Source organism: Leptonychotes weddellii, chromosome 1, assembly GCF_054177405.1.
Source record: "Leptonychotes weddellii isolate Sample4059 chromosome 1, ASM5417740v2, whole genome shotgun sequence".
NCBI classification, from domain to species: domain Eukaryota; kingdom Metazoa; phylum Chordata; class Mammalia; order Carnivora; family Phocidae; genus Leptonychotes; species Leptonychotes weddellii.
In genome coordinates, this window is record NC_138369.1 from 60,990,873 (window position 1) to 61,016,888 (window position 26,016).

Here is a 26,016-nt window from a genome sequence, read left to right on the forward strand (position 1 = left end):
AATAACTCAAGAAACCTCAAAATTTAAGGACATGAGTTTCTACACAAAAGGGCTCCCCTGAGAAGCCAGCACAATGGATGAAAATAGACACAAATGGAAAAGGTACATCATGAAATTTCAGGATATCAGGTACAAAGAAAGGATTTTTTAAACTACCAAAGAACAAACAGGTCACCTACAGACCTGAATAGGATCAGAAACAAGAATAGCTTTTTTTTTTTTTTAAAGAATAGCTTTTAAACTTTACTAAAAGCAATAGGATATTAGAAGACACAGGCAAATGCTTTCAAATCGGACAATGATTCCTAACCCATAAATTACCCAGGAACATTATCAATGAAGAGCAAGAGGAGAATACATTTTTCCCCCAGACGTGCAATGTCGGCTATGACTCACCAAAATGAGGGCACAAACTCTAAAAAGGAAACATGGTCTAGACTTAGAGTTAACACAGGAAGGAGGTGAGGGCAATCCCCAGGAGGAAGGGAAATCAAGCAGGACAGGTGCCCCGGGCCAGCCTGGGACGGTGACTCAGAAGACAGGCATTGCAAAGGTGATCACCACCTGCTTTATGTCGTTTTACTTTCTTTTTAACCTGGTGAGGCAGTTAGGAAACTGGCTCCACCAAAATGAGGGAGGAAACTAAGAAACAGGAAGATAAGGGATCCAGGAAACAAAAAATTCAGCCCAACACAAAGGCAGAGGGAATTCCAAGGCGAAGCAAGGTCTCCAGGAGAAATTCATCCAGGATAAAAATTAGACTGTGATGATCTGATGTGACTGCCCTTGTGGGAAACCTTCCTGAGAGGCTATTATCGGAAAAATGTGAGACAAATTAGCTACAAAAAAAAAAAAACCCACAAAAAAAACAAACCTAAGCAAATGGAAACAGCAATAGAAACAACAGTATTGTGTTACTAACTTCCGTAAAAACCAAAAGAATCTACAACAGTTGTTTGTAGTTAGGTGTTCACTACAACACTCCACCCTAAATAATATTTGCATAGAGATAACAATAAAAACTAAACATTGACTTAAATGAATTATAACACGGAGAAGGGAAATAATGGGGGTGGTGCTCTGGACTGAATTGTGTCCCCCTCCCCGGCAAAAAAAATTTGTATGTTGAAGCCCTGAACCCCAATGTGATGGTATTTGGAGATGGGGCCATTAAGAGGTACTTAGGTTTAGGTGAGGTCATAAGGGCAGGGATGGGATCAATGCTTACAAGAAAATGTACCAGAAAGCACCCCGACCCCACCCCGCCCCTGCACATGCACTGAAGAAAAGTCATGTAAGGACTCAGGAAGAAGGAGCCGTCTATAACTCAAGGAGGAAGGTCTTACCAGACACCAACCCTACCAGCACCTTGATCGTGGACTTGCAGTATCCAGAACTGTGAGTGGAAGCTACCTAGTCTATGGACTATTGTTATGGCAGCCCAAGTTAAGACAGATGGTAACAGAAAGTTACTAGTTAACATGTAAAATTGAGTCAGAAGATGGCACTGCTCACAGTATTTGTAACTACGGATATGAGTAAAGCCAGAGGTGTCCTAAGTGGTAGTCTCTGGGGAGGGAGACCTGGAGTAAGGAGGTATGGGAGTGAGAAGGTTTGTTCTAAGCCCTTCAGTACTGACCTCAATTGATTCCCTAAAATTTTCTGGCTAAGCCATCTACAATAACAGTTTTGATGCTTTCCAATATTTACAGGACTTGTTTTTCTTATGTTGCATTAACTAGAATCTCCAGAACCATCTTCCACAACATGTCAGTGACCATCCTTCTTATTCTACTTTATTGTTCATTTTGATGTTTACATTTGTATGAGGTCTGTTGTTGACAGTGGATGGATACCCTTTGTCAAGCTAAAGATTTTCATTTTTTGGTGAACTAAGGTTTCTTCTCCAACCTCCCCCATAAATGACAGGGTAATGAGCTCAGTTGAGTGTATTTTTTGTATCTCCCTTTTACAATTAAGTAGAGTATTCCTAACACAGCTAAACCTTTTGATGAGCCAGGGTCATTAAGAACACTGAATATTTCAATTATTGCCTTGTGCTTTGGCATGGGATTGCTTGCCTCAACTCTGAATGGTACCAGATATCTGTGTTGTTGTTTTTTTTTAATTGAAATCATCAATGATCACCTCTTGAGGCTCTCAGTGAGCTGATTCCAACAGCCCTCCTCCGCCCTTTGTGTGTACATGCCCACACATACCTTTATTCGAATACCCTGCAGACTAAGAAAACAGATGCCTTAGACTTTTTAAAAATCACACTGAAAGACTAAATAAGTTTGTCTATGAGGCTTCTCCTGGGAAGTCAAGTCTATGAAGCCTGTGAACTTTGGGACAGCTCAGAGGAATTACCTGATGGCAATGCTAAAGGCTCTCATTTATTCAAATATCCACCGAGCGTCTATGATGAGGCGGGAGTTTCTCTGGCACCACTGGGTGGGGCGGGGGGGGGGGCGGCAGGAAATGCTACATTGCTCTAGCACATAGGTTGGCTGATTTATTTCTGTGTTTAGTCGTGATTGGTACAAGCATCATCAGTGCATCTGTATTCAGCCTTGAAGACAGATAGGTGACTTTTGATGATTAACGAGGCTACCCAGGGAGCAAGGTACCGGATGTGCCCAGCTGGCTTTGCCCTGGGGAGCTGCCTTGTTCCAGGTGTGAGCTCAGCCCACCTCTGCTACACCTCGCTGCACTTTCATTTACCGTATTTAATTCCTTGCAATGAAGCGGCCCTGGAAATCAGCTACTGTAGATCTACCCGCTGCCCTCAGAGTAGGTGCATCGGTGGGTATTTAACTATAAACTGTGTGAGTCCCATAAAAGGAAGTAGGCTGATATGACAACGTCAAAGCCTAAGGACCCAACCAAGCCGGGACGGTCAGAGGAAATCTGACATTTGATCAGTGAATGGGAGTTAGCCAGGCAAAATGTGCTAGGTAGAGGGAATGTTAAAACTGAGACAGATGCCCCAGCTAGCCTGGCACTGTGTCTCCCAGAGGGTCTGTCCTAACACAGGAATATCAGCGGGAGGTCCAGTTCCAGAGCAGGCTGACCCAGGGCCCCGCACTTGGATAGCAGTCTCCAGACAGCACCCTTTCTCAAAGTCAAGGCTCATTCCCTGGTGCTCTGAGGGCCAAAAGAATGTTAGTGCTGGAAGAGAAGTTTAGGAGATGCTCAGAAGCAACGAGCTTATGATCACAGAGCTAGTTAGTGGTCAAAGCGGAACCAGCATTCAGTTGGGACTTCCAGTCTGGTGATGTTTTAATTTGTACTGTAAGGTCTTGATTTCTTTATTCTCCCATTTCTTCATTCTCCTTCCCCACTGTCGGAATGACGCTACCACTCATGGTAATTCAGACTGAGAGGCACAGTATGCTCAGTGAGGAAATCATGTACTCTGGAGTCAGCCTGCCTGACTTCCACCCCCTGCCCTTGGGCAGACTACTAACCGACGTGGAAAACCAAGGCAAAAGAAAAATAATTAAATTTCCTTATAACTTATAGTCCACTGATAAGTCCTTGAGACAGGCAGAGTGACCTTCCTTTACGAGCTCAACTGCGTCAATGTTGATACTTCGCTAAAGGCAAAAGGCAATCTTAGCTTAACATTAGCCTGACTTCTAGGATCCTATAAGTATTCTTTAACATGTAAAAATTCCTTTGGGAAACTTCATCTCCACCTCTCCCCCCCACCCCAAGATACATCAAGATACATGTTAGCAATCATCCCCCAAGCATATGACCCACTGATATACATCTGAAGGGTCTCATGACTAAGGTTTGACTAGGCAGTAGTAAATGACCTTTTCCTAACAACAGCAAGGTCCTGGTCCTAGAAACCTTGCTTCCAAATTCCTTAGAGACTTAGGCTATCCCTGACCCCCTCCCAACTTGAAAGTATATAATGGGCCACTTCTCGCGACCCCATTGCTGCTCTTTCTGCCCATGTGTCCTGACCCTGTGCTTTAATAAAACCACCCTTTTTGCACTGAAGACTCAAGAATTCTTTCTTGACCGTTTGCTCCAAACCCCAACATTTTCACATCGCTAACCAGAGCCTCAGTTTTCTAATCTGTAAAATGGGGATACAGAAACATACCTTGCAGAGTGTGAGAAGACAAAACGTTTAAGTAACATATGCACAACAGTGGCTTGGTACCAGCTAGATGCTGTGTCCGTTATTACTACTATGCTAGTATTATTAGCAGGTTTACAAAGACTCAGGGGTGCCTCCCCTCTTCCTTTCTTAGGTAAAAAGCAGCCTTTTCTCTGTAATTCAGCATCTTTACACTTAACATGGAGCCAAGGAGCCCTTTCTACCTCCAGCTCCCTGGATGTACGGCTTGAACTTGAGGGCTCTCCTGTAAGCACTAATACCAACAAGGTGACAGGCTGAGTGGACTCAAGCTCTGTCCTCCCTGTCTGGTGTGGGCACCTTCAACGCCACCATTACTGTGTCCTCTGCTCCTGCTTGGTTGAACAGTATGATGCCATGGCCATCTGGCCTGGTAGAAAGATTCAGGCTTTGAATTCTTACCAGCTGTGTGACTGGGCAAATTAATTTAATACCGAATATTTATTGAGCAGCTACTCTATGCCCAGGCTCCAGGTAACAGCAGTAGCCTAATATCTACTACAGAGTAAGGAAGGCTTCTCATGCCTTACCTCATTTAACCCACACGATAACTAACATAACTTCCATCATGACCATTCTACCATTTTATGGGGACACTGAGGCAGGGTGTGTTAAATAACAGTCCAAACTTTTAACGATTTTGCTGTACAATACTATTCCGTATCATGCCCAAATCACTGAACTGATTGGTGTCTCGGTTTCTTCATCTGTAGTAGGGGGATGATATGTGTTTTCTACATGATGAGACAATCTGCTCTATCAAGGACGCTATGATTGTGATTAATAACGGCAGAAACAGTGGTTTGGCTGACCACAAACCTGCCCAGGAGGAAGAGCCACCTGCAGGGCTGAAAAGGCTGGTGTTGGAGACAGAGAAGCTGGCTCCCTGGCTGCGCTCTTGCTGTTAGGGAGGTAGCGTTACCCAGAAGCTCACCAGCCAACCCCCTCCCGAGTCCAGGTCTCTGGGCAGAAATAGGTTCTGGTAAAATGAGCAGATGCCTTGATGCAAACCCATCCCTGCTTCTGCAAAACCAGTTTCCCAGCAGCTGCCCGCTAATGTGGGGCCCCCGGGGAGTGCCATCTTGAGGCTGGCACGGAGCTGATCATGACCAGGCATTTTTATCTATTAGTCTCACATGTGACACCTTGGTTCATCTTAAAGAGGGACAAGTAGAAAGAAAAGAGAGATGGCAGCGAATCCTATTTGCTCTGATGTTTAAACCCCTGATTCAGAGAGTATGCTTTTAACTCAATGAATTCCAAGGAATCCTGGAAGAAAGCTGCTACATTACAGAGGTTGACAGAAGAGCCAGCTTGGGTCAGCAAATGTGCTCTGAGCACCTATTACATGCCAGACCCAGTGCTGGGTGGAGGGTCCAAAGGTGGGCAAGGCACGCAATCGCTGCCCCTGAGGAATTTACCATCTAGCGTGGGACAAACACAATTCAGCTCACTCTTCTTCACCAGGGCATTGAGAACTATGGCCTGTGGCCGCATGCAGCCCACCGCCTGTAGATGCAGCCCTTGAACGCAGCCATGCTCATTAACCTACAGGTTACCTACGGCTGTTTTCAGGCTACAATGGCAGAGTACCACATATGTGGCCTTTGGCTGCAAAGCCTAACGTATTCACTATCTGGCCTTTTACAGGGAAAAAAACTAGCCCCTTCTGTTGACCAGCACCCACACCACCCTCTGACCAAGAAAGACACACACATGCACCTCTACACAGGTACTTAATATTTTTGGTTCCTACATTGTTTCAAATGAACCAGATTATTAATACATTGAGCCAGAAGAGACCACAGGATAAAAGCCTGTACCCCTTTCCTGCACCATCAAAGAACGACATTACCCTTAAGCTGACTGCTGCACGCCCCTTCCAGATTATAACGTAGCTCCTCTGCTTGGCAAGAATGTGACCTTCTCCATTTATCCACTAGAGGGCAGCCAAACCCCGCTTATGAAAGATTAAGGCGCTAAGATGCCCGTTCCATGGAGAGACATCAGAGTCTACCATCTGCATGCGTTCCTATCCTGACAGCACATTCCACAGAGGTGGCAGGACATGGAAGAATAAACTTGGTCTGGTACTCACCGATTAGAACCAGACGTTGCCTGGAAACAGATCGGACAAGAAAGGTAGCCAGCCAAATGAGATAAGGATTAATTAGTAGAAAGACTCAGAAGGACAAATTGAATCCAGCAGTTCATGGCCTTCTTGGTGTCGCCCTGTGATGTTTTCAATGCAGTGTGTTTAATACTCTACAGGAGGGACTGCAGGGAGTATCCACCAGTGCAGCCAAAGGGCCTTAGACTCTGCTGCTTTCTCCAGCAAGAAACTTGGCCTCTCTGGGCCTCTTCTTTCCAATCTGGGAAATGGGAAGAATGGGATAAGAACAGCAGTTTTCCAATGGGAGTGGGGAGGTCAGCACAAGGGAAAGCATATCTGAATCACCTGGGGGATTTCAGAGCACGTGGTCTTCTTCCTACTTTCACATATGCCATCAGAGTGGGTGTCTCCCTTTGGCCCTCCTTGACCCCTCCTCAGGCACCCCTGGGTGCTCCAGGGCAAATCAAAGCTTGAGACCTAGGTGTGGCTAAGAACTTGTGACTTGACCCTGCCCTTGCTTAGGACTTCAGTCTATGACCAACAAGACCTGCCTGGAGACAATACCTCAGGACCCCAATATTCCCAGCAGGCAGTGGAATGGAAATCTGCATACTGGGCTGGCTTTAAAATACACCCACCAATTCTTTGACATACCCCTTGAGTGTGGGCTCCTCCTGAATGTAGTGACTTCCTTCTGATGAACAAAACATGGCAGACCTGATGCTATGTGACTTGGGGGGCTAAGTCATCAGCTGTCCCCTGCTGTCTCAATCTCGGAGGGTGTGCTCTACAGAAGTCAGAGCTCATGTCAGGAGGACACTCAGGCAGCCCTGTAGGAAGGCCCCCGTGGAGAGGAGCTGAGGCCTGCCAACAACAGCCAGCACCTACCTGCCCACCAGGTGAGTGAGTCACCTTGGAAGCGGGCCCTCCGGGCCCAGTCAAGCCATCAAAGACTGCAGCCTTAGATGACATCCGACTGAGCCTCAGGAGAACACCTGAGCCCAAACGGCCTGACCACATTGATCTTGAGTTCCTGACCCATAATAAAATGTGAGCCATAATAAATGTTTACTGATCTCTGAAGCTAACTTTGGGGGTGACTGTTACATGGTAATCGATGATTAATACACCAAGTTCCGCCCAATTTGGGCTCATACACAAGAGGCAGTGTGGTAGGCAGAGAGGGTAGAAGACTTAAATCTGTCACTAACTTGCTGTGCGAGCACAGCTAAGCCATTTCTCCTCTGGGCCTCGGTGTGTACCTCCACAGGATGGGTACGGCACCAGCTAGGTTGCTGCAGGGTCTCAAGGTGTTTTGTGATGTGCAAAGATCTAGGTGAACAGCAGTGACTACGAGTTTTCCAGGAAACATGACTTCATGCTCAGCTTCGCTGGCAACCTGACAGCGAGGACCCTAGAGCACTTAGCCAGTGAAAGAAGCAGGAATGGGGGGTTCCAGGCCCGTAATCAGAACCAGTGGGCTCAGGGTGCTGAGGAACTGCTAGAGCAGAAACTGGCAGACTTGTTCCAAATAGTAAATATTTTCGGCTTTGTGGGCCATATGGTCTCTGTCCCCACCACTCAATCTCGCCACTGTAGCACGAAAGCCACCACAGACAATATGCAAACGGATGGGAGTAACTGTAGGACTAAAACTGTATTTATAAAAGCAGGCGGCAGGCCGGACTTGGTGGGCAGGCTATCATTTGCCAACCTCTGTCCTCGAGCCTTGCTTCACCAAGTGTGTGGTCCCTGCAGCAGCAGGATCAGCACTGTCAGGAGCTTGCCAGCAATGCCGACCCTCAGGCCCACCCAGCTCTGCTGAATCAGCCTTCATGGGGAAGGGGCCCAGTGATGGATTTTCACAAGCCCCCCCTGAAGTTCAAGTTTGAGAAGCCCCACCTCCCGTTCCTCCTTTCCCCCTGCAGCCCCAGGCACCAGGGACTTCAGAGGACTCTCGGATGGCAATGACCCGATCAAAGATCTTTTCAGGTCGCACAAAGAACACAGGGCATCTCAATTTTCTCCACGAATCACTGAAAAATATTTTGTTCATGGTCCCGGGTCACCAAAAGGCAAGGCAGCAGCCAGGCCTAGCCAAACAGCTTAGGGTCTTCAAGGAGCCAGAACAAGCTGTAGGGTAGGGACACTCCGGGAGTGAGGGGATGGGAAGTGGTGATATGTCAAGGTCACCTCCGACCCCATGGCCTGGATGCACCCCTTTGTAGTCAGATGCCAACCTGACTCCCTGCCCGACTCGCTTCTTTCAGCAAATTTATGTGAAGGCTGGTTTCCTTCCGTTTTAGTGGAGTGTGGGGATATAAAAGGCAAAGAGGGAAAGGACAAAGGATGTCTTTTAAGGAACAGGAGATGAAAGGTTGATAGGAAAGAAGTAATAGGAAGGGCGGACGAGCCAGGAATGGGGGCAAGGGAGAGTCATCGTAAAATCGCATCTTTCACTTGTAAATGGGAGACGCTTGATCCCATAACAACCATCTTGCATCACCAGTTACACACTCTCATCCCATTTAGCCACACAACCGCCACATGACGTAGACAATCACCATCTCCATTCGGGCTCTGGGGCTCAGCAGTGAACGGCCATGTCCAACACCATACTCCACACAGCGGGTAGCGCCCTGGCTCAAAGCCAGGTCCGAGGACTCCTTTCTGCGGCAGAACCTCCCAGCACTGCCCACAGGTCCACAGCTCCCTCGGAGGTCAAGGAGAAATCGTATACGCACAAGCCTTGATTTGTGCTGACCGCACTTCATCACAGGGGCCCTACAGGGACTGCTCTAGGGGTGAGCCTGCTTCCACCAGGGCTGGCTGCACCTCTATCCTTACCTTTAGGCACAGGGAGGGAGGAGATCAGACCAAAAGGTTCCGACACAGAGGTAAACACTATGATATCAGAAGTCACACAGCCATTCTTTCATGTTGCTCTCAAAAGGACTGAAATAAAAATCAAACAGGGAGGACGATGACATGTTTCCCCCCACCAAAGAGGCTGGGTGTGAAGGGCCGAGCCCGCACGTGGAGAACTACTGTACCCTGGGCAGGAGGCTCTCCAGCTGTCTGGGCTGCTATTCTCCCGGGTCCGCTCACCCCCAGCTGTTTAACCGTCTCTGAGTGCAGGACAGGAGATGCTTCATCTTCGAGCGAGAGTTCCGGTCTCCTGGCCTGCAAGCCCCCTTGCCTCCACGGAGCTGAAAGGGCCCTAGCCAACATGCTTGCCTCTTCGGAGTCCATACTCCTCTGCTGTGTCCGTTCTTCTTAATTCTGTGCTTCTTGGATTAGCAGGCCTTTCTGTTTCAAACAGCAGGAAATGTACGGAGCCCTAAACCATAACGGTCTGTCCAGGAAACACCTGGAAACAGGCAATCCTTGACACATGGGTGCTACCCAGTCAGGCTCTGCCCCAGCGGCAGCAGCAGCAGCAGCAGCAGGTTCAGTGGGGGCCAAGGGCATGGGCACGTAAGTCACAGCAGCAGATACGGAGAAAGGTAACCACCTGGCCCCTAGAAACAAGTTTAGAAATGTCCAGGTGTGGATTAAGGTGAGTCTGACCTCCACATTTTTATACAGCTGGTTTGCTTCTGATGGGAGAGCCCCACTCCTTGCCAGCTTATGCACCTGACCCCAAAATAACAGAATGATCCTCCCTTGTCCACACCTGTCAGGAGGTGGGCACAAAACACAGAGGCAGGGAGAACGGCATCTACAGGAAGGTATCACACCACCCCAGCTCTCCCAGAAAAGGCGTGGTGCAGAGGGCACAGCCCGGAACCAGTCGGACAGACCCACAGGTGGCCCTGGAGACCAAGGCAGCCCTTCCCTCCATCTCAGACAGAGAAGCCCTGGAAAGATGGAGTTCATGCCCCTGGCCAGGCCTCCGCCCTCCCGACGTGCGCGGCGTGTGACAGAGGTGTGCTCTTACTCGGGGAGCGGGCAGGCACTTAAGGAGAGACGTACCCCCAAATAGGCCAGCAGCCTCTCCCTATCCTCCCCCTCCCCCCTCCCCAAGATCGCCCAGGGGCTGCCGGGGGACTGGGAGGATTCTTCTCTGAATGTTTGGTAGAATTCTCCAGTGAAGCCATTTGGCCCTAGACTTTATCTGGTTTCTGATAACGATTTAATCTCGTCACTAGTCACAGGTCTGTTCAAATTTTTTATTTCTTCATGATCCAGTCTTGGAAAGCTGTATGTTTCTAGAAACATATCCATTTCTAGGTTATCCTAGAATGTGCTGACATATCATTGTCCTCGTAGTCTCCTATCATCCTTTTCATTTCTGTGGCTTCAGTTTTAATATCACCTCTTTCATGTCTGATTGTTGTATTCGAGTCTTTTCTCTTAGTCTACCTAAGGGTTTGTCACTTTTGTTGAACTTTTCAAAACACCAGTTCAGTGCTGCTTTCTCGATGGCAAAGGTCACATGCCTTTATAGCACAGAGATATCTGTACATATTCACGGGTTCTAATATTCGGTGAGTAAGGAATTACCATGACAGAAAAATCTGCACGGAGAAGGCGGCTAATCTGCCATATGACTGAAGATTGTCCAGGCAGCTTCCCGTAGCAGTACAGTCCACACTTTAAACTTTTTGACCGGACGTACAAAAAAAAAAAAAAAAACGCAATTTCTACCTACATTGAGGGCTAGGAGAGGCTTCGGCACAGCTTACGCCATTTAGTGGTTCAGAACGGAACCTCCAAATTGCCCTTTAAAAACGCCTCATGTGCCACATCTTCTACTCTGCAACTAAGAAAAACGCAATGGGATAATTTTGGCAATTTTGCCTGCGAGTCTCAAATTCAAACTTCACTCCCAGAGTGAAAAACCAAAACCTTCAGGCATTCAAAAAAAAATCAAAGTAAGACAACCTCCTTAAAGATAAAATTCTGCTTGGCAGATAATGAATTCTAAAACAAGCCAACAGCTTTTCACATTCAGACGAATGGTTCACCTACATATACTACCTCCCAGAAGCAACTGTAGACAACAAAATTCCATCTTCTGTGGCTCCCGCAGTTGCAGGGGGGACTGCCAACAAGAAACTGAATAGTCAAGGGCTGGGGAGGGGACACACCAAGATGGTGGGAACCACTAGGTTCTCAAGGTGAAGGGCAGCATGATACTCGACTGAGGAGGCATTCTCCCCCAGCACGCAGACACTAGCCCCAGGCGAGAGGCCCGCTTTCCCCATGCTACAGACTCCAGCCAGCATTTGGAAGTTCAGACAAGCCTGAGTTCCTCTGCGAGAAGCCAACAGAACCTTTACTAGGAAGGGAACCATGGCTCATACGGCATCTCCAACAGCTAGGTCTTCCGGCTTCAAAAGTGACGACTTACTGGCTGGCTTCTCTCTGCTGGGACTCTGACTCGCCGTGAGCCCGGGTATCTTGTCAGGGAGGGTTTCTCCAGGCAGTCATTTTGTCAGATTCAGCACGTGTATCCCAACAACTTGTGCAAGTTTGAGAACTTTGTTTTTAATTAGAAGAGTGGCCTGTTATGTATGGTAGAAAACTTGGAAAATCCAGAAAAGCATTTAAGAAAACAAAAACAAATCATTCACACTCTTTTTTTGAGTGAGAGAACACTACCGCTAACACTCTGATAGAGGCGTTTCAAATGCTTAATGTTTCCAATATAGAACAGTAGGAGCATAATACTTAGTGTGTCATTCTGAGAGTTAAGGGTTGGCATTTGTAAGGCTCTTGGAAACCACACCCGGCACAGTAACTTGCTGGGAGACAATGTGGGCACTTGTTAGAAATGCAGATGTCTGGGTACACCCCAGACTACTAAAGTGACATTTCTGAAAGCCTGGGCACTGTATTTAAAGATGTTTCCCCTTATCATCCTTATAATCAGGTAAGTTGAAGTGTTCAGCATTCAGGCTGCTACTGGAAGCTTCTGTTGGTGGCTTCCTAATGAAGTCCTTTACCTAAAAATGCCTGTTTTGCCTTTATACTGAACCCACAATCTGGCTGGGTAGAGTATATTTTTCCAGTTTTTTAAAATAACAGCTTTGAGCTACAACTCACATAACACAGCACACAATTAAAAGTAGTGTACAATGCAATGGATTTTCGTATATTCACAGAGTTGTGTAAGTAGCACCACAATCAATTTTAGATCGTTTTCATCATGCTTAAAAGAAATCCTGTAGCCACTAGCAGTCACTCCCCAGTTCCCCTCAACCACACTCCATCCCAGCCCCCAAGTCCCAGGCAACTGTTAATCTACTGCCTCCATCAACTGGCCTGTTCTGAACCTTCATCCACGTAGTAGCATGTGGCCCACCCCCCCCTTCCCCCGGCATGGACACGCCACATTTCATGTAACCAATTATCAGATAGCTGATGGACATTTGGGTTGTTTCCTCATTTGGCTATTATGCATAATGCTATGAATATTTGTGTGTACGCATTTTAATGTGGACAAATTTCAATTCCCTTGGGTATGTGTCTAGGAATGGAATTGTTGGGTCATATAGAAACTCTATATTTAACCTTTTGTGGTAAGGAAAGTCTGTTTTCCAAAGTGCCTGCAGCATTTTACATTCCTACCAGCAATAAGTGAGGGTTTTCATTTCTCTCCATCCTTGCCAACACCTGCTGTCTTTTTGATTCTAGCCATCTTAGTGGGTGTGAAGTGGTATCTCACCATGGCTTTGATCTGCTTTTCTCTGATGGCTAAAGATGCTGAACATCCTTTCATGTGCTTACTGGCCATTTGTTTCTCTTTGGAGAAACGACTCAGGTCCTTTTCCCATTTTTTTTAGTTGGGTTGTCTTTTTATTATTGAGTTGTAAGAGTTTATTTTTAAATCGAACAGTCATTAATTAACATTTTCCTCCTAATACCTTTTTAAAATGCACCAACAACTATGTTTTAAATATAGGTGAGCCCCAACTTTTAAGAGCTTTTTTCCTCGAAGATGTTAACAGGTTGATGTAAATCAAAATTTATTTTTAAAAGCCTTAGTGAAGTGCCATTCACAAGAGGATGCATAAAATCCTGTTTGGGAGAAAAATGCCTTTCTAATTTAGCTTCCATGTAAATTCAGATTTTCCTGGATGGCATCTATTTATAGCACATCTGTATAAAACTCCATTTTTCATTCTTCCAGCAGCTGAATGGAGGTCACAAAGGTTACCAGACACCAGGACAGCCAAAGAGACAACCCTGCACATGGCCAGTGCATATAAGAAAGATGACACGGTTCTTCCCCTTGAAGAATGCTCAGTGTGGTCAAGGAAATAAACAGAAAACAACCCTGTGGCACAGCCAATGGTAAGGACCAAAGAAGTGCAAACATGTCATGAAATGCCGGAGGATTCCTTCAAGGGGAGCAACAGAGCAATAAATAACTCTGGGTGCTCCGAGAGGACTAAGGGCATCAGGGAGGCCAGACCTTATGGGAGTAGCTGCTCTCTAGGCAGGGGTGAGGCTGACACTTGGCACCTACCTGCTTTAAAGATGTGGGCAAAAGGCCAGAGGGTTGCCAACACTTGGGAGGGCAGTGGGAGCTGTGGAGGGAAAGGGTGGTGGGGGTCACCCTGTGGAGAGCTCGGAATGGCAGGTTAAGGAGTTCAGAGTTTATTCACCAGACAGGCATGATGGAGCCAGAGGCATTTTTTGAAAAAGGTATTCCTGGCATCAGCTTTTCAGAATTGGCACATCTTGAAAGATTTTATTTATTTATGTATTTGAGAGAGAGAGAGAACAGGAGTGCAGGGGGAGGGGCAGAGGGAGAAGTGGATCTACTGAGCAAGGAGCCCAACGTGGGGCTCGATCCCAGGACCCTGGGATCACGACCTGAGCCAAAGGCAGATGCCTAACCAACTGAGCCACCCAGGCGACCAGCACATCTTTAAAATCTCTTTTGGCAATGGGAGAACCAGTCATGTGACTGAGGGTGGGCTAGTCATCAGGAGGATTTGTTTCAATGCCATGTTGCCTAGAAGGCCGATGGGTGGGCAGAGTGTGGATCGGGAGCTCTGCCAGGCTGGCCTATAGACTTCTCCTGGCTGCCTCTGCACCTTGGCAGCAGACCTGAATTCCTGAGAGAAGGTTCTAAGCCAGTCCCAAGCTGGCTTATTTCACGGGTCCCACTAAGCGCCTCCACCCTGGTTGATGCCATGCTCCTGGGGAAATAACACTCCTCTGCCTGCTGGGTTCAGATGCTCAATCTAGTATTTTATAGTCAGCCGCTGGTCCCTTGGGACTCCCCCTGAGACTGAGTGATGAGAAGGAAGAGTGTAGAGCACACAGCTAATCTTTGGGAAGGACCTGGCAGTTTGCTGGGACTATGGGAAGCCACATTAGTGTCAGTTTTATCCAAAGATTTGGGGGTATGATGGGGAAGAAGTACAATCACAGATAAATCCCTCCACAGCACCTCTACAGACTGGATGTCTGTGCTCGTCTAAAATTCCCATGTGGAAACCTAATCCCCAGTGGGATGGTGTTTGGAGCTGGGGCCTTGGGTAGGTGATTAGGCTCCACCCTCATGAATGGGATTAGTGTCCTCATAAAAGAGGCTAGGAAGCTCACTCTCCCCTTCTGTCAAGAGAACACAGTGAGAAGACCGAAAATATGAACCAGGAGGTAGGCCCTCGTTAGACACCGAATCTGCCTTCCTATGGGACTTCCCAGCCTCCAGAACTGTGAGACGGACACTTCTGTTGTTGGGCGCCCAGCTGGCTCAGTGGGTAGAGCGTGCTACTCTTGATCTCAGGGTTGTGAGTTCGAGCCCCATGATGGATGTAGAGATTACTTAAAAAAACAAAACAAAACACATAAAATCTTTTAAAAAGATTTCTGTGGTTTATAAACAACCCAGTCTACGGTATTCTGTTATAGCAGCCCAAACAGACTAAGACAGTGCCTTTTCATTAAAAGTCAAAACCAGAAATATTGCAGAGGAAAAGAGAGCTCACAGGAATTAAAAAATAAAATCCAAACTCCCTCTACCAAATTTCACCTGGGCAGCTTCAGGCCTCATCCTCAGATCCCTGAGAGAATGAGTTCACTCTCAGAGGTTTGGGATATTTTGGCTGAAAAACGTGATAAACCCAGGCTTACAGAAACAAGACTCGTTCATTTAGACACCTACTGTGACATTTTTCTCTCACTGAATGTGGAAAAAAGACAAGCCCCCTCCCCTACTGTAGGAGCAAGCATATTATTCATGGCTCAGCACAGACTTTTCTCTGAAGAACAGGCGATCATGGGGGCTTTTTCAAGCTTGCCAATAACCACGCATCTCTATTATTGGAACTTCTTTTTCCCCCTGTAACTGAGTTACACCTCAACACCCTTTGCTCTGCTTCACAATTTAAATAGGCATGTAATGATCCACTGGGGATAGTCATAAATCAGTGCTCCCGTTAAAATGGGGACAAGATGCAGCTGCCCGTTAGGCTGAGATTTTAAACAGTTCGCTAAACTCCTTCCTGAGCAAGATGATGTGGGAGACCCCAGTCTCCTTCGCCTCAGAGGAGTTTAACAGTAATAATTCCCTAAATGAGGGAATAATTCCCTAAATGAGACTGCTAGCTTCTTCCCCCATCTCAGAGAAGCGTGGGGCATAGTTCCGTGTCAGAGAAGGTCACACCACAACATGCCAGTAAACCCAAGGTGACTACACTGAACTGTGGCTCACCCACTGGAGGCAGACGATTTTAACAAATATATGTAATGCTGTTATATTTCAGAACTCACGAGGTACAGGTACAGCTCCCAGACTGATAACAATGGTTTGTTTAAAAGTCTGATAATTGTAAACAACATAGACATGAAGGGAAGCAACATGGGGCTGGCAAACCCAAACCAAAGTTGGCCAGAAATCCCCAAAATTCACCTCACCAGTTTCAAAGCCTTTCGTGGTTGCATCCACCTAAATTTTTGCAACTAGCAAAACTGACCAGCCTTGGCCTTGGCCTGCCTCATTTTGTAGAGAAAAAAAGAAACAGCTAGCTATTCCCTGAGTCCATACCATGAACTGAGGGATTCCTAAGTATCACCACCAGTCACTGCAATAGCTTGACAATGAAGGTAATTTTGTCCACATTTTAAAAAATGGAGACATAGAGGGCGCCTGGGTGGCTCAGTTGGTTAAGCGACTGCCTTCGGCTCAGGTCATGATCCTGGAGTCCCGGGATCGGGTCCTGCATCGGGCTCCCTGCTCGGCAGGGAGTCTGCTTCTCCCTCTGACCCTCCCCTCTCTCATGTGCTCTCTCTATCTCTCTCATTCTCTCTCTCTCTCATTCTCTCTCTCAAGAAATAAAATCTTAAAAAAAAAAAAAAAATGGAGACATAGAGACAAAATTGGCAATGTGCCCAAAGCCGGCAACAAGTGGAGGATCTGCACCTGATTTTTCTAATCTCTAAAGGCCATACTCACTCATAAAATCTTTGGCCACCTCTTCTGAGTTATGCTCAAAAAGCCAGAAAGGGATATAGCAGTGCAGACTCCTTGGGTACCAGACACCATTCTGGGCAAGCTCGAGCAGGAAGGGGGCTCTTGCCACAAAGCTCTCCCGAGTCTCTGGGCTACAAAGCAAAGCTTGGGATAACTTGGTCTCTGGTTTGGGAACAACAGGGAACTATTTATGTGCAAGCACGATTAGGAATAAAAGCCATAGGGGGCACCTGGGTGGCTCAGTCGGTTAAGCGTCTGCCTTCAGCTCAGGTCATGATCCCAGGCCCAGGGTCCTGGGATGGAGCACCGCATCAGGCTCTCTGCTCAGCAGGGAGCCTGCTGCTGCTCCCCCTGCTTCTGCTCTCTCTTCTCTGTCAGATAAATAAATAAAATCTTAAAAAAAAAAAGGAATAAAAGCCACAGGCCTACACTATGGGCAACAGTTATCAAGTTTGAGAGTCAAAGTTTGGCCATGCTGACATTAAACTTAAAAATTCATTTTATATACCTATACATATACATAAACAAGTTTGTGTTTATAAATTACTTAAGACAGAGATGGTGAACCAGGGGGACATGTGGAAATGGTTGTTTCATCACTGCTACTTACTCCTAGAAATCCATGAATGCATCTCCAGGAAGCAAACGGGGGCCAGGAGGCCTGACAGACAAGTGACCAGTGGAAAGCTACCAGACTGGCCCACAACAGCCACCCAGCCATCCCTATCACTCCAGCTCATGCATGCTGGCTTCGGGAGCTCAGCAGCTGCCAGATGAGCAGCTGGGAGGACTCACCCCCCGTCTTCCGACCAGACCATCTGAATACCCTCTCTCTTGGCTTGAGTATCCCCGGGCCACCTGACCTCACTGCCACCCTGCTTGGAGGAAAGGTCAGGGCTGGCACCTGGGCCAACGTCTTTGATGAGAGCACATGAAGTTCTCCATGAGGTCTAACCCCGCCCAGCCCCCAAACCATCTAGTTTGGAGAAGCAGGAACCAAGATCTACCAAGATGCTCTGGGGAGCACAAGACGCTCCCCCTGCTGTCTCTGTCTCGGGATTTCTCTGTATCCCAGCCACATGGAAGAAAAAGGCCACCCGCGTTGTCATCGTCAGGGCTCTAGCCACTTAGGCAGGGGGAACTACAGCAACTCAGTCCCAAGTCCATACTCCTGGGGAACACAATGATTGGCCCAGCTTGTGTCAGGTGCCTGCCCCTCGTCCACACCACGGTAGCCTGGGCTGGGGCAGGGTCTGGGAGGGGTATGTTTCAGTAAGTGAATGCGGTTGTTCCTGCTACCACCCTGTGTAAAGAGAAGGACTGACGATTCCTAGAAACTCCAAGAGCAAAGAACTCAACGGGGCTCCATGACCAGGAGAGCGTTAAAAGTGGCCCACCGGGGTGCCTGGGTGGCTCAGTCATTGAGCGTCTGCCTTCGGCTCAGGTCATGATCCCAGAGTCCTGGGATCGAGCCCCGCATCGGGCTCCCTGCTTGGAGGGAAGCCTGCTTCTCCCTCTCCCACTCCCCCTGCTTGTGTTCCCTCTCTCGCTGTGTCTTTCTCTGTCAAATAAATAAAATCTTTAAAAATAAAATAAAAGTGGCCCACCCAAGAAGCTACTTATCTATCTATGAGGAGGTTAAAATCCTTATGGGAAAAATATTAAACTTGATTCATACAAAATTTAAATTCTTTTCCTGCCAGCCAGCACTGACTCCAAATGCTCCCAATAAATATTTGAAAGATGACCAAATAATTGCCTTCTTGACCCTCCATGAAGAAAAACGTAAGAAACCTTCTGATTAATACAGAGCTAGTATATGCCATGTTGGAATAATCTAAATGGGACTGCATGCTAACTGGGGTTCTTGAACCCCTAGCTATATACTCTGAGACCTGTGCGGTTTTTTTTCCTCTCAAACACATATCAGGCTCATGTTCCAAGTACCACGAATAAAGGCCTGTTCCCCAGGGGAAGGGAATTCCAGCATTTGGCCCTGAGGTCAGCAAACTTATTCTGTAAGGGGCCAGATAGTAAATATTTCAGGCTTTGCAGGACAGACAGTTACAATAACTCATCTCCATGGTTGAGGCCTGAAAGCAGCCAATGTGTAAACAAATGGGCATGGCTGTGTTTGAACAAGAACTTCTGAAAACAGGCAGCAGGCCAGAGTTGGCCCCCAGGCTGTAGTTTGCCGTCTCCTAATCTAGCAGATTATAGTTTCCCTTCATATCACACGAAGTTGGGGATAATGCGGTGGGGCTTCCTACCCAGAAAGGCACATTCCTCCTCACCGTAGCATTTCCATTTCCGTGAAGAAGTCGGAGCTTGCCTCTCCTTCTTCCTCCCAAGGCCCTGGAGAGGGGCCTGTGGAGTCCGTCCACACTCACCCACACCCACGTGGTACATACACACTTTTGCCGGCTGTCTGTTCTTCCCTCTTCCTACACTGGTCTTCTGTTTTCAGCCGATTTTTAAGTGGACAGGCTGGTGTATAACCCGAGCCTCACATAGGTCCCCGGTGTTGTTTAAATAGCTCCGTGTTTTCCTGGGAAACAATGCTGGCGTGGCTCTTTTGCTGGCAGGAAACCACCCTTCTGACTTGAGCGTTGTTTTTACACTCTGCCTTCTGGTTGGGCCGTATAAATAAAAGGGCCTGTCCTTTGCAGATACCAGTACTAGTTTTTGAAGAACAAAGCAATTTCCAATGCAGGAAAACTCCAGAAAAGGAAAGTCATCGGCTGTCGCCCAACAAGTACAATGATGCTTTAAAATAAGTTTGGCAGGGGTGGGTAGCGAAGGAAGGAAGCTATTATCTGCTAAAGGAACAACTGTCATAACCCCAAATGAACAACTGGAAGTAAAATAAGATGGCGGGGTCAAATAAAGTCGCTACTGTCTTCCAGGTGATTTTTCTGGGAGAGAAACTAAGTTTACATAGTTTCTTTTCTTTTTTTTTTTTTTTAAAGATTTTATTTATTTATTTGACAGAGAGACAGCGAGAGAGGGAACACAAGCAGGGGGAGTGGGAGAGGGAGAAGCAGGCTTCCCGCGGAGCAGGGAGCCAGACGTGGGGCTCGATCCCAGCACCCTGGGATCATGACCTGAGCCGAAGGCAGCCACTCAACTGACTGAGCCACCCAGGCGCCCTACACAGAGTTTCAAAGGTGAAAGGAAACCACATCTCCCTCCCGCCCTTATCATGACTACCACACCCTCCACCCCGGGAATGCACCACACCCCAACTCCAGGAAAAAAGAAACAAAGACAGATGACAAGGAGGGGATTCAGGGACATCTTGAGGCATGGTACATTAGTCAAATCCTATTTTTATAATAACAGCTTTATTGAGATATAATTTACACATCATAAAAGTCACCCATTTAAAGGGTACAACTGAATGGATTTTAGTGTCTCCTCAGAACTGTACAATCAGGGGCGCCTGGGTGGCTCAGTCGTTAAGCGTCTGCCTTCGGCTCAGGTCATGATCCCAGGGTCCTGGGATCGAGCCCCACATCGGGCTCCCTGCTCAGTGGGAAGCCTGCTTCTCTCTCTCTCCCACTCCCCCTGCTTGTGTTCCCTCTCTCGCTGTGTCTCTCTCTGTCAAATAAATAAATAAATAAAATCTATAAAAATAAATAAATAAATAAAAAATAAATAGGGGCGCCTGGGTGGCTCAGTCGTTAAGCGTCTGCCTTCGGCTTGGGTCATGGTCCCAGGGTCCTGGGATCAAGCCCCGCATCGGGCTCCCTGCTCGGCGGGAAGCCTGCTTCTCTCCCTCTCCCACTTCCCCTGCTTGTGTTCCCTCTCTCGCTGTGTCTCTCTCTGTCAAATAAATAAATAAAATCTTTAAAAAAAAAAAAAAAGAACTGTACAATCATCACCACAGTTGTAGAACATTTTTATCACCCTATAGAAACGCCTGACCCACCGCAGCCACTATTCACTGTCACCCCCCACACCCCCACCACCACCACCCTCAGCCCTAAGCAACCACTGATCTATCTCTACGGATTTGCCTATTCTGGGCATTTCATGTAAGCGGCGTCATGTGACATACAGCCCTTTGTGTCTGGTCTCCTTCACGTAGCATAACGCTGCCAGGGATCGTCCGTATTGTGGCAGGTATCAGTGGTATGCATTCTGTTCAATGGCTGAATAACATTCCACTGTAGGATATATCGCATTGTGTTTGTCTTTTCATCAGCTGACGGACATCTGGGTTGTTTCCATGTTTTGGCTTTTGTGAATAATGCTGCTCTGAACCTTCATGTACAAGTTTTTGTGTGCATACATGTTCATTTCTCTTAAATCCAATCATATTTCGGACGTACAAGGGAAGCTTGCTGAGGATCCGAGGGAGTGGCCCTGCGGGGGTCAGTTTAGATTTTTAGGTAACGGGCTTGCAGGACCTCTAGTCAGAAGGAGCAGAAGTTTTTCCGGGCACCCCCTCTCCCACACAGCTGCTCGGAGCAGAGCAGAACTATATGAGGAAATACACAGGGGCCTCAACTTTCAAGTTCAATTTTTGCACATTACTGATTGCAACCCTCAAATGCCTTTAATGTTAAGTGTCCTGACATCAGCTGACAAACCAATATTTCCACCGAGGGTTGTTTTTTCAAGGGTGGTTTTGACAGCTCTGTCATGCCTACCTTTACAGCAGAGCTAGTTTGCACCAATATCTCAACATTTTGTTGCCTTTTACCCTTATTAGATTTTTTAACTGGGTGGGAAATGGAAAATTGGAATCGCTGGTGCTAGTGATAATATTGTTAACTACACATTCACAGGATGAAAGCCACCAGACTGGTCAACAAATGATTCAATGTCTCCATAAGGCCTTACACAAACTTAACATGCAGGAGATGCTGAAAGTCACTCTCTGAAGAGCATCTGAAATGCAAGGGGGAGTAACGGATGAAGTGGTAAAACCTTTAAAAGTCCGGGTTGAAGGGCGCCTGGGTGGCTCAGTCGGTTGAGTGGCTGCCTTCGGCTCAGGTCATGATCCCAGGGTCCTGGGATCGAGCCCCGCATCGGGCTCCCTGCTCCGTGGGAAGCCTGCTTCTCCCTCTCCCACTCCCCCCTGCCTGTGTTCTGTCTCTCACTGTCTCTGTCAAATAAATAAAATCTTAAAAAAAAAAAAGTCCGGGTTGAGGATTCATATTTCAAAAAATAATCCAGCATGGTCCATTTTCAAGTGTGAGAGTGGAATGATTTTGTGTATGATGGGAGAGGGGGGCAGGGGACCGAAATTTAATTTAAGAAAATTCTATTTTAAAATATAACATTTAAAAAATATTAAAAGAAAATTCCTATCTTTTAGAGCTACATACTAAAATATTTACAGATGAAATGACATGTCATCTAGGATTTCCTTCAAAATCCTCAGGGAGGAAGAATGGGTAAGAAATACAGATGAAACAATACTGACCATAAATTAGTAATTACTGAAACTGGGCAGTGGGCAGATGGGAGTGTATCATGCTCAGTTTGAAATTTCCCATAAAGAAGTAAAAATAAAACCACATATTGAGACCTAAAGGCAGAGAGAAATTCCCAGAGTCTTGGCACCGCTAATTGGGCAACAGTTTGCTGCAGACACCTTGGTATCAAAGGAGGAAGACTAAGGTTGAAATTCTTCCTGATTATTTAAATTCTTCAAATAGGTAATATACTGACATGGCTCAGAAATTGGAAAGTTGAAGAAATGAGATGGTGAGAAGTCTATCACCAATCCCCTTCTGGGTCTCTCTCTTGCCACAGCTTTCCCTCCTTAACCCCTTGAGGCAAACACTGTTATTAGTATCTTTCCAAAATTCTACTCAACTCCCTGCACCTTGTTATCCCAACTTAATGCGTTTTGGAGATCTCTTCTAAGAACTTAGAAAGCATCCTTATTTTTCATTCAACTGATACATAATATTCCTGACAGTTCCCTGTTGGTGGACATTCTGGTTGTTTCCAGTCTCCTGCTATTGCAAACAGTGCTGCAAAGAATCACCTTGTACAGATACCATTCTGTATGCATTCAGGTTTGCTGTGGGTAAATTTATACAGAACTGACACTACCAGGTCCAAGAATACCATTTATCCTTGTGATAGCTATTGTTAAGTGGCCCTTCCTAAAAGTTAGACTCTCATTTGCTTCTATGTACTTTACCACCAAATGTAAAAATAAAACCTGCTACAACCATCGCTTGCCTCCTCTTCTTTAGCAGCAAGTCTTTCTTCTAATATGGACGTTTATTTTCCTACTAAATGCCATTTCAAGTAAGATGGACCAAGCTGGATGTGAAGAATGCACTTCAGAAAAGCCATCGCAATTGTCCATACATACTGTTTAATCTATGTTTTAAGTACTCCCATAAAACAATAAATTAACATTTACTGAGCAGCCCCCAAGGACCAGGCAGTGCTCTGAGCTGAATCCTTACACGGCCTTGAGGGCAGTTCTATTGCCAACCTCAATTCAGATGAGAAAAGAAGCCCAGGTGTGAGTAAGTGTCCCAGGTCATACGGCTTGTAAGCGACAAGGTGATGTCAGATGCACCGCACCCTCTCCCTCTGTGCCTATCTGTGCACAACCCCCTAGAGACTCAGAAAACTTCCAAATTTAGATCCCAAGCCACTTCCCAGTATTTAGGTCTCTTACAGTAATATGTACGTCTGGTGTTCAATCTTCAAACACTGGCTTGTCCTACGTTTTTAGGAATAAATTAAACACAAAAGCAATTTCCTATCATAGGAAAATATCTACCATATTGGCAAATGGACCTTCAATCGGGCTCGCAATCAGTCAGGGATTTGATCCGAGTGTTAAGCCCTGAAATATTTATAAATGGAAAATGTTTCACATAAAAAAAAAATCACAACAGTTCATATATTCTATGACTCAGAAGAAAAAGAAAGTTAGCCCTGAGGAGTTCTCTTGCCATATAACCAACTGGTTTCTAAAAACTTTACTGAAAAATTCAGCTTTCAATTCAAATCATTCAACTTGCCTTCCCTCCTCAACCCCAAAGAGCATTCCCTTTGAATACATTGAGTCTCAATGTGCTGCTGTCTTGGGAAAAAGAACCCCAGAATTAGCAAGCAGGCACGCCTATATTCAGCTTCCATTTCGTATTCAGATAGCGTAGCTATCGACAAATGATTCAATGTCTCCATAAGGCCTTACACATTTAGCCACAAACCTTCTAACAATAAAGGTCACATTCTTGTCATGCCTTCTGTTACCAGTCTTCTAAGTTGCTCTGAAAAAGCTGCCCATCTGTCAAGTCTTGAGACCCAACATGGAAACACTGGGCATCTGGAAAAGTCTGAGTTAACCTCAGAGGAATTCTCTTTTCAAAGACAATGGCCAAAACTTTATCAAATCTGCTTCACCAGTCGACGGACCTGAGCAAGTAAAGAGGCAGAATCACAGAAGTTTTAGATTTCAGCGATTTCCTTTTGTAATATCCAAGAGGATGTCTAGTTATTTCAAGGAATGTCAACAGATTCTCAAGATAGAACTAATTCATTTTTTTAAAAAAAGAGAGAATGAGAAGCATTTGGCTTTCTTAAAAGGAGTGAAGTATAGGTTGTCAATTCCAGATAATTTAGGAATTAGTATCTAATACCAAAAGCCACCAAAAAATATGCCACCTGCCTGTTTCAAAGTATGTTCTCAAAGGTCCTCCAGGAAAACAGGGTGGATAGTTAGATTCATTTGGGAAAGGTGGACTCTAGCCATCTCTTGGAAATGTAGTATATTAAAGGGTCTGAAGGGATTCACAGTAATAAAATTAACTTTGTCAACCTGGCCTTTTCCTTACTCACTTGGCCATGGAACCGCTTTCACTTTGAAACCCAACAAGGCAGGGAATGTCTGTGGGGAGTCCTCTTGGAGCACCCGGCCAATCACATCTCTGTTCTATCACCTTCTTCGCCCTGCCTTGTGCTTCATGGTCACTGTCTCCACATCTCTTTTCCCTTGAACTGTAAAGTTCTGAAAGCAGGACTGTGGCTTAGCCACCTTTGTTTTTCCCACAGCACTCAGTTTACCACTGAATGACTGACCCCAGACGCTGACTGCGGCACTCAAAAGTCAGGAAGCATGAACAGAGAAACCAGAGGGTGGAGATTTCTAGCACTTACAAAAGTGTTAAGCTATGTTCACTAGAACACACAACCCTAGATCTCTGTAAAAGGCTGTCAATATCCCTATTGGCAATGCCTCAAACGAATCCACAAAGCCCACCCCAAACGATTCTCCCTCCTAACTGATAATGAAAAGAAAGAAAATGGACATATTAAGAAAAAAGCTCCTGTCTTACTCTTCTTACCCACGCTCCCCCTGAGCCAGACCTGCCTTCACACGGCCAGCCCCTGAAGATTCATTCTAACTGTCCCTCAACTTTGAACACAGTGACTGTGGGTCAGGTGCTCCCAAAAGGCACCCCGCTCATTCCCTTCTTCCCCAGGCATCCCCATATACAGTGTTTCCTCTCACCCCAGCACAACCATAGAATAACAAAGCTGCCACTTTCTTAACTTGAATCCACTGCTCCCCCTTCTCCAGAGGGGTCACTAGCTGATGCAGAACAAAGCATTAAGGCTCTACTTTTGTGGGGTTGGCTGCTACTGCAGCTGTACCAGCCTCCAAGATGAGAAATAAATCCTGTAGAACCTTCTGCAGGAACTAGCCTTAGGAGCACCTCTGAGACTGAATTGTCTTCCTTTTAAAACGTGATGCTTAGACTACTGGCACCCAAATCTCTTGGTGAGTTTGTTAAAAATGCAGGTGCCTGGGCCCCATCCCAGAACTCCTGGGTCAGAATCTCTGGGTGGGTGGTGGGGGTATGCTCAGCAATCTACATTTAACAACTTACATGTGACTGATGGATGCCCGGTACTTTGAAAACTGCTGCTTTAAAAGACTAAGTGAAGAGGGAAAAGTGGGAGAAGGGATGATATCGTGGTTAGAGGAGTAATGGCCTCCTAGAGACATCCACGTCCTGACATGGCAGGTGTGATTAAGTTAAGGATTCTGAGACAGGGAGGTTATACTGGATTACTGGTGGGCCCAAGGGTCCACAAGGGCCCCTAAAAGTGAAAAACAGAGGCAAGGGCGCCTGGGTGGCTCAGTTGGTTAAGCGACTGCCTTCGGCTCAGGTCATGATCCTGGAGTCCCGGGATCGAGTCCCGCATCGGGCTCCCTGCTCGGCGGGGAGTCTGCTTCTCCCTCTGACCCTCCTCCCTCTCATGCTCTCTGTCTCTCATTCTCTCTCTCTCAAATAAATAAATAAAATCTTAAAAAAAAAAAAA

At 46.4% G+C, this 26,016-nt stretch overlaps 1 protein-coding gene across 2 annotated transcripts in view; it reads right to left on the reverse strand.

The window, feature by feature from the left end:
• Positions 1 to 26,016, reverse strand: part of CMTM8 (CKLF like MARVEL transmembrane domain containing 8) — a 105,519-nt gene that overhangs the window by 20,527 nt on the left and 58,976 nt on the right. Inside the window, exon 1 of one of the 2 annotated variants that reach the window (XR_014146684.1) lies at positions 18,975 to 19,317. The exons of the other annotated variant lie outside the window; for it this stretch is intronic. The gene's annotated coding sequence lies outside the window, so the exon portion shown is untranslated. Of the gene's footprint in view, positions 1 to 18,974; positions 19,318 to 26,016 lie in introns of those variants that run through there. 2 annotated transcript variants of the gene reach the window in all.